At 38.8% G+C, this 12,144-nt stretch overlaps 1 long non-coding RNA gene across 1 annotated transcript; it reads right to left on the bottom strand.

Annotated features, from left to right (window-relative positions):
* Positions 1–1,013: 1,013 nt before the first annotated feature.
* Positions 1,014–7,988, bottom strand: LOC121882574. The gene is made up of 3 exons (XR_006092119.1): positions 7,606–7,988; positions 1,186–1,303; positions 1,014–1,099 (listed from the first exon to the last, which is right to left on the bottom strand). It is a non-coding gene; the product is annotated as an uncharacterized LOC121882574 (long non-coding RNA).
* Positions 7,989–12,144: the final 4,156 nt, after the last annotated feature.

The following is a 12,144-nucleotide window of genomic DNA, read 5'->3' as shown; positions in this document are numbered from 1 at the left end:
GTGTCACAGGACTGGATAGGGGGATTCAGCCACAGCTTGCTGACAGACAGCTGTTGAGAGCCGGCCAGCTCTGGAGGAGAGAGCCGGGGAGCATGTTGGTGCTGCTGCTGGAGGAATAAACACACACCAGTCCACCACACCAGTCACACCAGATTGTGCTCTAATCCGGAACCATTTACCTGCTTGAGGATACAAAACATGCATTTCTTTTAGTCCTTTTCGTAGCTGTTTGATTTGTTTTTGAGACCTGGCAAGAACCTATGAAAGCAATAGTAATCATTGTAAGGCTGTTTTGTGCCATTTCATATTTTCACATTCTAGTTCACATACACTTTCCAAACTTTGTACTGAAATTTCCATCCATGACTTTTAAAGGAAAATTCAATACAATTAGTCTTATAAAAACTAAATGACATTTCTAGGGATCAGCATTACAGTTATTTGTTAGAAAGTGACAAGTACAATATGTTAAACACCTAATAGTATTAAATCACGCAACAATATGAGTACTTAAAATAATGAATGATAATGAACAACTCTGTTGACCCTTTCAGTTGTCAAACATAAAGTTACAACTCAGTAAACAGAGATAAACTACTTAAATGTACAATCCTTGGTGAATAGCAAGTCTGTACCAATGCGACTGCTTCCCTGATATCTGTATTACAGCAGTCTTCAATGTCAATGGAGGCCATTTCAGGCATTCTACCACCCAAAACATGGACAACAGCCTGGCTTAAAGCAGTCAGACAAGATCTGGTGCATAGAAATGAATGGCTAATCATTCAGCCAGCGACCAAGAAAAGGTCGACAATGACTTGAGATGCTGAGGGAACAAGGTGATCCTTTTCACCGTCAAACAACAGGGCCTTTCCCAGCCCTGAAAGAATTTCAAAAGGACTTAAAATGGATTTATGGAGCAAAACACTCTAAAAATCAATTTTCCTGTAACTGTGAAAATAGTCTTTAAAAAGTTATCTTATCTACTAATGGAAAGGAGTCAACTTACATACCTATTTTCCATTCAGTACAAATTGCAATTTGGAGATGATAGTTGAAAGACAATGCTGTTTCTCACCGTCCCCTATAGCTGCATCACCTATTTTTGGAACATAACAAAATGTAGAATAAGTAATGATTCCAACTATTAAAATGATGATGTCCTTGGTGTATCACTTACTGTACCTTCAAGTATACAGGTTAGGGGTGCTGTCCAATCCACTCTCCTGGGCTGGATGCAAACTGGGCTGCTATGTCCTCACCGATGGAAGGTGACCCTGTCTGCACCTTAGCTGCTTCTGGTCTGTTTCACAGTGTGTCGATCAAATTTAGTTATATAAACATATTTATTCAAACCAAAGATTTATACATCACAGCTCACCTGAAGCCTTTGAAGAAGTAAAAGCTTAAGGCCGAACTATGTTGGTGTCAATAAAAAAACTGTGCATAGAATCCCTACCTAAGGGGAAAAGGAAAATGGCATATGCCAGAAATAAAAGTTCATATTTATAAAACTGTGTACACACAGCTGCACACAACTTGTTTATAAATCACAAAAAACTTGAAAATGTGTACATTAAAAAAAGTCCACCCAATACACTTCCACACAATTAACCATAAATTGACAGTCATGACAATGGTCTTGAAGACTGAAATCAGGTGTGATCAAATGAACCAGACACTCATGACCCATGTTAAAATGCCCAACTTTACAATAATAATAAACATGTTTACAGCCTGGTACAAAAAACGGTGTTGGTGTCTATAGCTAATTTCCCCTTTCATGACAACTGACAACAATTTTAAACTCACCCATTTAAATTTTATTTTATTTTAGGACATGGTCGCTTTGAGTGACAGGTCACTAGCCACTAGGTGGCTTGTTTCAGCAACCAGGCTTCATTCAGCCTGCCTCAGCTCCACCTCTTTGCCCATTTTGGATTAGCTGGGAGTTGAGTAGAGTTGGGCACCGCCAAGATGGCGATGGCTGGAGCTGTCCACTTTGAGCTTCAAAACAGCTCTTCAGAAACCAACGGGTGATGTCACAGCGGCTATGTCCATTTTTTTTTAAGTCTATGCTTGTGACTCAGCATTCCCCTCCACAATTTCATTGACTTTTTGACAAAGTAATCATGCATTAATTCTCTTTCATTCTGCCGCTAATCAATTAGTCTCAGTGCATCTTAGGGCGAGCAGAGCTGACCCTAAGTTCCTCATGAACAGCTGATTTCTGCACATTCAGTTCACTAGCACCTTCCAGGACAAGAGCTGCATAACTGGTGAGGCAGCTTCAAGGAATACTTTTAGACAGCTTGTTGTATATATTTTGGATTAAATGAAACAGCCGATGTCTCGAGAGTTCACTTAAGGATTGTCAGTCTCCTACTCTGCAAGTATGGAAGAAACAAATCACAACTACTGTTCTTCCATTAAGATCCATAAAAACAGCTTATGTTTCTATTTAACCAATAAGAACCATTAGCGGTCATTTTAAAATGAATGACAGCATCCTTTTCTTTGACCTGGGACACAACATGTTTGTTGACATGTTCGCCAGATCCGTCCAACTAATTTGCACATTGAGATCTGCAAATTAGTTAGATCACAATGCGGAGACAATGGAGATAGCAGGACTGCTTAATTATATGCAAAGGCAGATGTCATTATTCAAATAATGTATACAGATCAGATACAGATCAAGATCAGGCCTAATAATAGCCTTAGTTATAGCTGTGACAGACCAGAAAAACAGTGTTGTCCTGCTGAAAGGAGAAAATTTAGGTAAAAATGTATAGTGTTATGTATTTATTTATTTTTTTGTTTCTAATTTTCTAACTTTAATTTTGGCTTAAAGCTGCATTAAGCAATATTTAGATTTGATTATAGTGTTAAATAAGTACCACATTTCAATAAGGTGTTACAAATGGCTTTATTCATAGTTAATAATGCTCCGTAGATCATTTATAAGTCATTTATAGGATGGTGTTTATCTTCTTCCATCATAATTTTTTAACTTGTTGGTTAGACCCCTCTAATATATATATATATATATATATATATATATATATATATATATTTGGACTTGGACATTTGAAACTGAATTATTTTCAGTAGAAACACACAGCCATGCTGCAACAATAAATACATACATAACTCTTCAAGTTTTTATTAATTGCTTAAAACTGATCAATAAATCATCATCATTAACAATATTAAAGCCATTTGTAAGGGCTTATAAATGGCTTATGAACATGAGGCTCAGTGTAATGTGTTTTCTAACCCAGCCATGTTTCAAATGTATTGACATTACATGAATAATGGCTGCATGAAAGGTGGGAAACCTGATCACCAGTGTGAAAGCAGGTCTTCTTTTGCATTTGTCATACTTATAAGTTGCATAATGCTTTAATCAGTCCCTTCACATAGAAATGATTTGGATGGAGTTGAGCAGTGACTGTTCTGTGTTTGGGCTGTAGGAAACAGTTGTGTGAATCTGTGTTGCCTTGGGTGTGTGGCCTATAAAGCAGTTGTTATTTTGACAGAAATTGCATTGCTTAAATGCCACATCAATTCCGTGCTCTCCTCCAGTCTACTAGATGGCAACTAGCTGCATTTAGCCCCTATTATGATGACTTATGAACAACAGACGATGCTGTGACTAATTCTGCTACTTTTCTTTGTCTTCATAAGTGTGTCAAGTAGATCTCAGTGAAAATGCTACAGTTCCAAGAGGAGATGCACTGTGAAGCGCAGGGAAAACTCACAGGGTTTATCAGGACTTCAGCCAGGGACGCACACTCAAGGAATTATTAGTTACATTTGGTGGAAAAACTCTGCTGTTTTGAGGGAGCTCTCAAAGTATCTGAGCAGCAATGAGGGCTCTTCTTAGAAGGATAATCCCCCTTAAAAAAACATACATGAACATATTTCTCAGTAAAATGAACTATGAAATACCACATTATGAGGAGGTTGGGTGGTAGAAGCAGCCGTGGCAGCAAACACTGTTGTCATGAGAGTAATCAGCAGAATGAACAGTGATTGTGTCAGGTTGTAATGTCCGCGCTGTACACCTGCATGAATATGATTACTAGGCACTAGGCTGTGAATGAGTCAGTATTTTGAAGCATACTGAAAACAGCTGATGCCAATCAACCAATACATGTGTGACTGAGCTCTGCCAACTAACGGTATGCTTCAATATAGATCCCCACCAGATGTAAAAACACTCTGCTTTAAATAATAATGTGTCTGATATGGTTTTTCTCCAAGAATTTAATTACTGAGTTAAATATTTAAATGACATCTACTTCTTCTCCCTCATCAAAAAATCAAGTCAATGAATATGCAAATATTTCTTTTATTTCAAAAGGTGCACTGCTGGACACAAGATGTCTCTTAATGCACTGTAAGGTCCATTCTCGGTATAAGTGTACTGGAGGCTCCAAGTTTCCACATCATATTTGCATATTAGGCTACCTTCCAAACTAGTTATGATGTCACAAAATTCACTTTTAAACTTCAGCAGATGAAAGTACAGACATGGTTCTGCACAGTGAAGCTCAAACATCCAACTGAAAGAACAAGAAGAAACATTTTTAAGATGAACTTGCTTTAAGTTATCCTCACTGTTAAAGCAATGATTCAAAACACAGAGGCTTCACATTTACTCACTGTTGATTCTGCACTGTCCTCTTATCCACTTTATCAAAGTCTATTTACCTGGAAGAGGTCTACTTCTTTATATTTCTCATGGTGCCAAAACCCTAAAATACTGTATGTTCAAACACAATGAATTATTTACAAGAGCTCTCTGACCCAGGTGTGACACTTTGCTTTACAAGTGAAAAGGATAAAGCTGTTGTGTTAATGAAGGCACAGTAGTTGGTGTGCATGACCTGTAAAGTGGAGCTGACATGGATGGAGCATGTTGTTCCTGACACCCAGTGTTATTGTGCTCTGAACAGAGGCCTCTATAACCCTGCTATACTATTACCTGGATGGTGCAATTATTCCCTGCAGTCTAGAGATGAATGTAATCACACCATCAAAGTATCTGCCAACAAGTCTGAAATGTGGACTTTCTAGTTTTGATTGCCATGCATGGCAAAAAAACAATAATCACAGGTGTGTATGGCATAAAACTATAGACATAAAACTGAAGATGTTTTACTCTCTTGATTTGATCATTCACCAAATACTACTTTGTTTTTGTTACATCTGTCGCTTTTCCAGTCTAGACCTGCACATATGCAGTTAACAATGATAACTGTCACAGATTCATATTAATTCTTTGAAAATAGGTCCTTGATTTCAGAGAGAAGTAGACAAAAGCAGGTGTCATACTTCTAGACTTTGCTGAAATGTCAAACCCTTTTCACGTAAGACATTTTAACTTGTCAAAGCAGGAAAAACACAGCTGGAATTAATATTATTAATGATAGCTGCATTCCTTTTAGGTGATCCAGTTCCAGCTCTGGTATTGTGAATATTCATTCACTGACATGGCTTACTAGGAAACTTAATGGAATGGAGCCAACTTCTATTATTGTGGCAAATTTTAACAGCTGTAGCTAATTAACTGTGGTTGAAAATCATCTCTGGCTCAGCTGTTTTGAAATAAGAACCCTGCAAGGGGTCTAAAATGTGCTTGATGGCTACATGCACACCATGCTGAAATACACTGAGGCTAAACCTACATGTCCCATGTACCCTCATCAACTGATGATCCATGTCCTGTACAAGAATCAGTTGAGGAGCAGCCATGGACTGTAAAACATATGGATGTAGCCACCGTGACATCACCCATTGGTTTCTGAAGAGCAGTTTTGAAGCTTAAAGTGGGCGGCTCCAGATGTCGCCATCTTAGCAGTGTCTGACTACACCTAACTCCTGGCTAATCCAAAATGGGCAAAGAGGTGGAGCTGAGGCGAGCTGAATGAAGCCTGGTTGCTGAAACAAACCACCTAGCGGCTAGTGATCTGTCACTCAAAGTGCCCATGTCCTTAATTATGCATAATGCTGTAAAGTTGGGCATTTTAACATGGGGGTCTATGCTGGTTGACTCGCTTTTGGAGCTAGCCTCAAGTGGCCATTGGAGGAACTGCAGTTTTTGGCACTTCTGCATTGGCTTCATTTTTCAGCCCCAGAGGTTGCCGCTCAGGAGCAGCATTAGTGTTGCAGGGTAAGTAATTAGACTCAAGCTAGTATTAGAGTATTTTGTTCTAACATTATCCTGTTTGGATGCTTGCTAAAGAAAAACATACTTGAATAGCAAGAGGATAGATTAATGCCTGACTGTTGGCAGCAGCAGCGGAATGAGTTTTGAAGTGGGGGGACTATGAGGAGCCCTGGTAACCTAATGTGTCATTCATAAGAAGGTAGAATATCGAGTTATAACCGACCGGTCTCATGTGTGTAGAGGTGTGTGTGGCTATTCTGCAGGAGCCTGGTGTGGTTTTGATTCAGTGAAAATAAACACAGTGAACGGCCGTGCATAATGGCACTGCACTCTGGCGTGGCACTTCTCAGAGGCTGCAGATTTATCAACATATCAGTCCTGCTGCCTTCAGATGCTGCAGGGATTTAATGCACTGAAGGAGAAGTTCTTCATACAGTATGAACAGCTGTGAGCAGCAGATACTGTAAAATCACCAACATTCATTTGTAGATCAATATAGATGCTTTAACCACATTAAATGTTATTTTAATGTGAGGGTTTAACTGAAATAAATTATTTATATTTCAAGCACTAATCCATTATTGCAACACATTTACAGCAAGTATTTAGTTTGCTTTTGTTGATAGAATCACCAAGTGGCAGCGGACCTTGCTCCAGAAAGAGATGTGGTTCTGAGACATCTGAGACCCATTTTCTACAAAAACACCAACAACTCGCTGTGCGCCGCCTATTTACCAGTCTCTTCCTCCAGCAGTTCACCGTGCATGCAGCGCTATGCACCACAACACCACACAGACAGGCAAAGCAAATTTCAAGGTCAGGAAAATGTCTGTGTGCTGCTTGTTCTGGTTGTCAGTTTATTTGAACTAGTCTGAACTGGCAGCCATAATACTCATGGTCCTCTGTGTTCTGATTGTGATTGGATTTAAAGGCCCAACATGTTAGAGTAGATTTAGACATTATCACTATGACCGTAATACCTGGCTTAGATGTTACCACTTTATTACCATAACACCTGAAAGTGTGGCGACAAAAAATCTCTTCGTCCCCCCCTTTTTCCAGTGCCAGTGACTGTTGTTAATTTCAGTCAGTATGTTTCACTTTACAAGATGCAGGACGAGACATAACCTATCTCAGGTAACAACTTTGGAGTTGCTGAAGTGTAAACTTCCCTAAAGCCAATAAAGAGCAGGACAGAGCTGCTAAGGTTAGCTTAAACTCTAGTAGCATCCAGGACTAGTTTCCACACAGTGGATGTTTCAGTCCTGAATAGGGCTTTTTCTATTGTAATCTGTAATTGCACAAAACAATGTAGTTAGCTAATGATATGATGGCCTTTGGAAGTCACACTAAGTTACTACTTGTGGTAGTGTAACACAGCACTTGTTCACGGTATCACTTCAGTTAATGATAATACTGTCCCTTACCTCTGGTTTCACTCCTCTTCTGTTGCACTGCTTTATATATCACTCTTCTCAGTTTACACACAATTCCAGTATATGCAACCACTAATATACTTCTCCAAAACAACTCTTTTTCTACTCTCCTCTCCTCCATAACTCTCCTCTATTTCCCCACTAGAGCAAGCAACCCAGATCACAAAGAACATGCCCCTCAAAATTATTTCCCATTTACTGCCTTACAGTAGTAAGCTAATTAGCTCTGCATGCTAATGTTTGCAGTCATTCTTTAAAATTTTGTATATTTGTTTTGGCTAAAAAATGCTAAAAGGCTAAAAAAGGACTTGACCTTTATATCAGAGTGTCTCTCTGCAGCTCTGTGTGCACTGACTCAACATGTGGAGAAATCCAAAGCAATACTGATCAGGAGAGAGATTTGGAAAATGGTCAAAAGAAGCCTGACATGATCACTGACTGTCATGATCCCAGCACTAGGGCCCGACCGACACTGGAATTTTGGAGCTGATGCCAATATTAAGGAATAAAAAAATCCTGGTATTGATATGTTGGCTGATAACTTTGTATATACAGAATATATATATCAACAAATGTTTTGCAATGATTCCTCAAATGGGGTTATCAAACATTTGTGACAAAGATATGTTATAGAAGCATGATATTTTACAGTTAAACAATTAACTATAAAAATATATAAAAATATATATAAAATGACGTCAGTGCTCTGAAACAGTAAACTTCACTGGGAATTTGATAATTATAAATTACTATAAAAAAACTCATAGAACAAAAAAAAACAAACATATATATTAAACTTGAATTAAGAAAAAAATATGACAGCGCATATCAGACAACATATATGCCGATATCAACATATCTGTGATAGGCCAATATCGGCAGATAATATCGGCTGACCAATATACCAGTCGGGCTCTACCCAGCTCCATTAAATCTTGTTGAAAAACAGTACAGATGAGTGTTAACTCTGTTGTTGTCTTGCAGGTCTTCCACTGAAAAGAGATCATGAAGCTGAACTAGAGAGCATCGCTGCATTCAGACAGAGATGTAGTGCTTAGGTGAGCTCAAGCGATTACATGCGACATACAAATATGTGCTTTAAGACCATGAAATTGGACAGTTCTTTATTAGAGTTCACACAACTTTGCACGGCAGTGGGGATGGGGCCAGTGTATGACATTGACTTACTTATACATAACAATCCTCAGCAACAGCTGCTGGGCAGAATCCTCAGCCTAAAGAAAAAGAAGGTATTGTGTATTCTGCTCAGAATGAGTCCAAATATATTGATAACAAAGCCGTGATGTTAAGCACGTTCACCTGTTTTTTCCTTCAAGATCAAATAAGAAATGTCAGAATGAGACTCAGGGCCTTTTCTTACTTGAAAGTCCGAACAAAGGTTCATGTTTTTGTTATATTGTATACATTTGATCCGGTTAGTTTTGGTTTCACATTGCAATTATGCAAGCGCACTAAAGACACACTTACATCCTGTCATCATCTCCTATGTGGGCTGCATCTCCCTATACTTGACATTTATTGGTTTGTAGATAGGCGTGCGTCTGACGTCAGTGTGTTGTCAATTCGGCTGGTAGCCTTCTATCACTGTTTGAATTAATGGAGGAAAATAAATGATCAAATTCTTTTTCTCTGAAAATACCTGGTAAGTGTTGGCATTTGTATGAGTTTTTTCTAGTTGACTTTTTATCAAGCAGCAACCTCCAGGGCTGAAAAATGAGGCCAATGCGGAAGTGCCAAAAACTGCAGTTCCCTAAATGGCCACTTGAGGCTCCAAAAGCGAGTCAATCCCCATAGACCCCCATGTTAAAATGCCCAACTTTACAACAGAAATAAACATATTCACAGCCCAGGACAAAAAACGGTTTTGGTCTCTGTAGCTAATTTCCCCTTTCATGACAACTGTATGGGGGGTGAATTTTTTTATAACTCACCTGTTTAAATTTTATTAAACCGTAAAGTTATGCATAATGAAGGACATGGCTGCTTTGAGTGACAGGTCCACCAGCCGCTATATGGCTTGTTTCAGCCATTTGGCCCGCCTCTTTTTTGATTGACTGGGAGTTAGACAGCGTCACGCACTGCCAAGATGGCGACGGCTGGAGCAGCTCACTTTGAGTTTCAACGTCACGGGTGATGTCACGGTAACTACATCCATATTTTTATACAGTCTATGCTTTTTATAATGTCATCAGACCATATTTAAATTAAAAACTCGGTCTCCTTTTCTCCTCATGTTCTACTGCAGCTCATTATTTCTTTTTCCGGTTGTGACAATAACCGAGACCACCTCTTTTAATCGGACCAAGGTTCAGCTGTTTTGTCCAGACGGTGGTCCAGGGAGGTTTCAAACCTATAATATTGGTTCAGATCAAACTGAAAAATCTATAAGTCCAGACCGAACGAGCTAAGTTTGCCCTTAATGACTTTCCAGAGCACTCACATTCTCAACATGAAATGTCAAAGCCCTTCAAACAGACAGTTCTTAGCCTCAAGACAGGAGAGTAAGATTACACTACTGTTTAACCCCACGTTAGTGTGGATAAGCTGAACGTGTGAAATGTAAATGTAGCATTTTATTCTAGATGACAACTGTAGTCAAGAAGAAGGTGATCACTCAGAGCTGCCTGGGTGGAGGTGATGAGAGTGTCTCCTGAGCACCACTTTTAGCCATGATTCCTATCCAGGAAATATTCCCCAGGTTAAAGAATATGACTTTAAACAGGAGTTTTAATCCAAAATACTGTCAAGTCCACTCAGTAGCTGTTCTGGATTTTTTGTTCTAGACATTTTGTTGTTTCCAAAGTCAAGAATGAACTTTAAATCACAGCTTTTAAAGGAAAGATTCACAATTTTCCAATCTTAAAGAGGAACTTGTGACCGTATGACCCTTGAGGAGATCTAGTGGGGTATCTGGTCCTATTGGTGAGGGAAGAAGTGGCCTGGACCACTGGGCAAGTTGGATTCCCTCCTGGATGAAAGTTAAAGGACGGGTTCACAATTTTTCAAGTGTGTCTTAAAACAACAGTCAGGTGTCCATATGAACAGTGAAAGAGGTTTTCCTTGCGGTAATCATTCCTCCTGTTCATACTGGCTGTTAAAAGGTCAACTTCAAATGCACCTTCTATGTAGTGATGGAGACCAAGATCCACAGTGTGTCAACAGAGTCACTTTGTGCAAAAATGCGTTTAAAAGTTGATGTGAAGCTTATATTCAGCTTCAGCAGTCTGAGTTAGTCATATCAAGTGGATATCTGCCACATTTACAGTCTTTTTAGCATCAAATTCCCTCTTTGTGTTTCCTCAGACAGTGTTTCCCTGTTGAGCTGCAGGTGGAAGTATAGTAACAAAAAGAGGAACTTTTGCACTAGGAAGACTGTAACATTGAAAGATATCTACTTGATTTGACTCATTTGAAGCTTCATATTAGCTTCAGATAAACTTTTAATACATTTTCGCACAGGAGGACTCACCCACCACTTACATTGTAAGTGCATTGTGAAGGGATTCTCTACTGGTCAGTATGAACAAGAGGAATGATTGAGCAAGAAAAACATGTTTCAGTATTCATTTGGGCTCCTGTTGTTTTAAGACAGAATTGAAACATTCTCAACCCGTCCTTTAAGCCAAGATGAAAGAGAAATTCCATGTGAAAAGCTCAAGAACAGCAACTGAGTTGACCTTGTGGTGAGAACTGTACAGAGGGTGCATCTATATTACAAATGTAGCAAATTACAAGTATAGCTATCAACTTGTCTCTCCCACAGAGAATCAGTGATCTTATTCAGAGTGAGTTCCTCCAGCTGGGTCATTTATTTCAGGCAAATATAGTTTTCAACCATCATGCCTTGTTACACAATACCCGTTATCACACACCACACTGAGATATGTGTACTTTGGGACTAAATTAGTGTTTGAGATGATGATGACCAGCGGGGAATGAAACAAGTGTTTTCCTTTGCTGAGAGTCCTGGAAGAGTTATTGTATTGGAAAACAATGATGCAGTGCCATGATAGCTTCCCAGGGGAGTAGTTTTTGTCAGCTATGTTGTGTTTTTTTTAGCTTGTTTTCAACCTGACCCAACCAGGATAACAATATTGACACAGAGACTTATTGTCTAAAATAGAAATGCTAATTGCCTTTAAAGGACGATAACATAAGACAAACTAATATGGAAACAAAATAGGGTCAGTATTGTAGCTGTATCACCATATCAGAATGTGTGAAAACATTTTGTATGAATACATTCAAATGTGTGAATGTGTAAATACATTTTGATCAGATGAATTCAAATGTGTGAATGTGTACAAAATAGCTGAACAAATAGATTTAAGTTTTGAATCTGTAAGGAGATTTGAGGTTGTGCATGTTTTTTGAACAAATGAAAAAAGATTTGCACAAACAATTTCCAACGTGTGAGTGCATTTGAAGATTCACACAAAGGTTTGCAGTGTTATCACTCAATCTATGTGTGGGTGAAAAAAGTTTACACAGAGCTCAGTTGTATTTGTG

The sequence above is a fragment of the Thunnus maccoyii genome, chromosome 17 (assembly GCF_910596095.1).
Source record: "Thunnus maccoyii chromosome 17, fThuMac1.1, whole genome shotgun sequence".
NCBI lineage: Eukaryota > Metazoa > Chordata > Actinopteri > Scombriformes > Scombridae > Thunnus > Thunnus maccoyii.
Note: the sequence above shows the minus strand (reverse complement) of the source record. Positions and strands in the feature narration are given on the sequence as shown.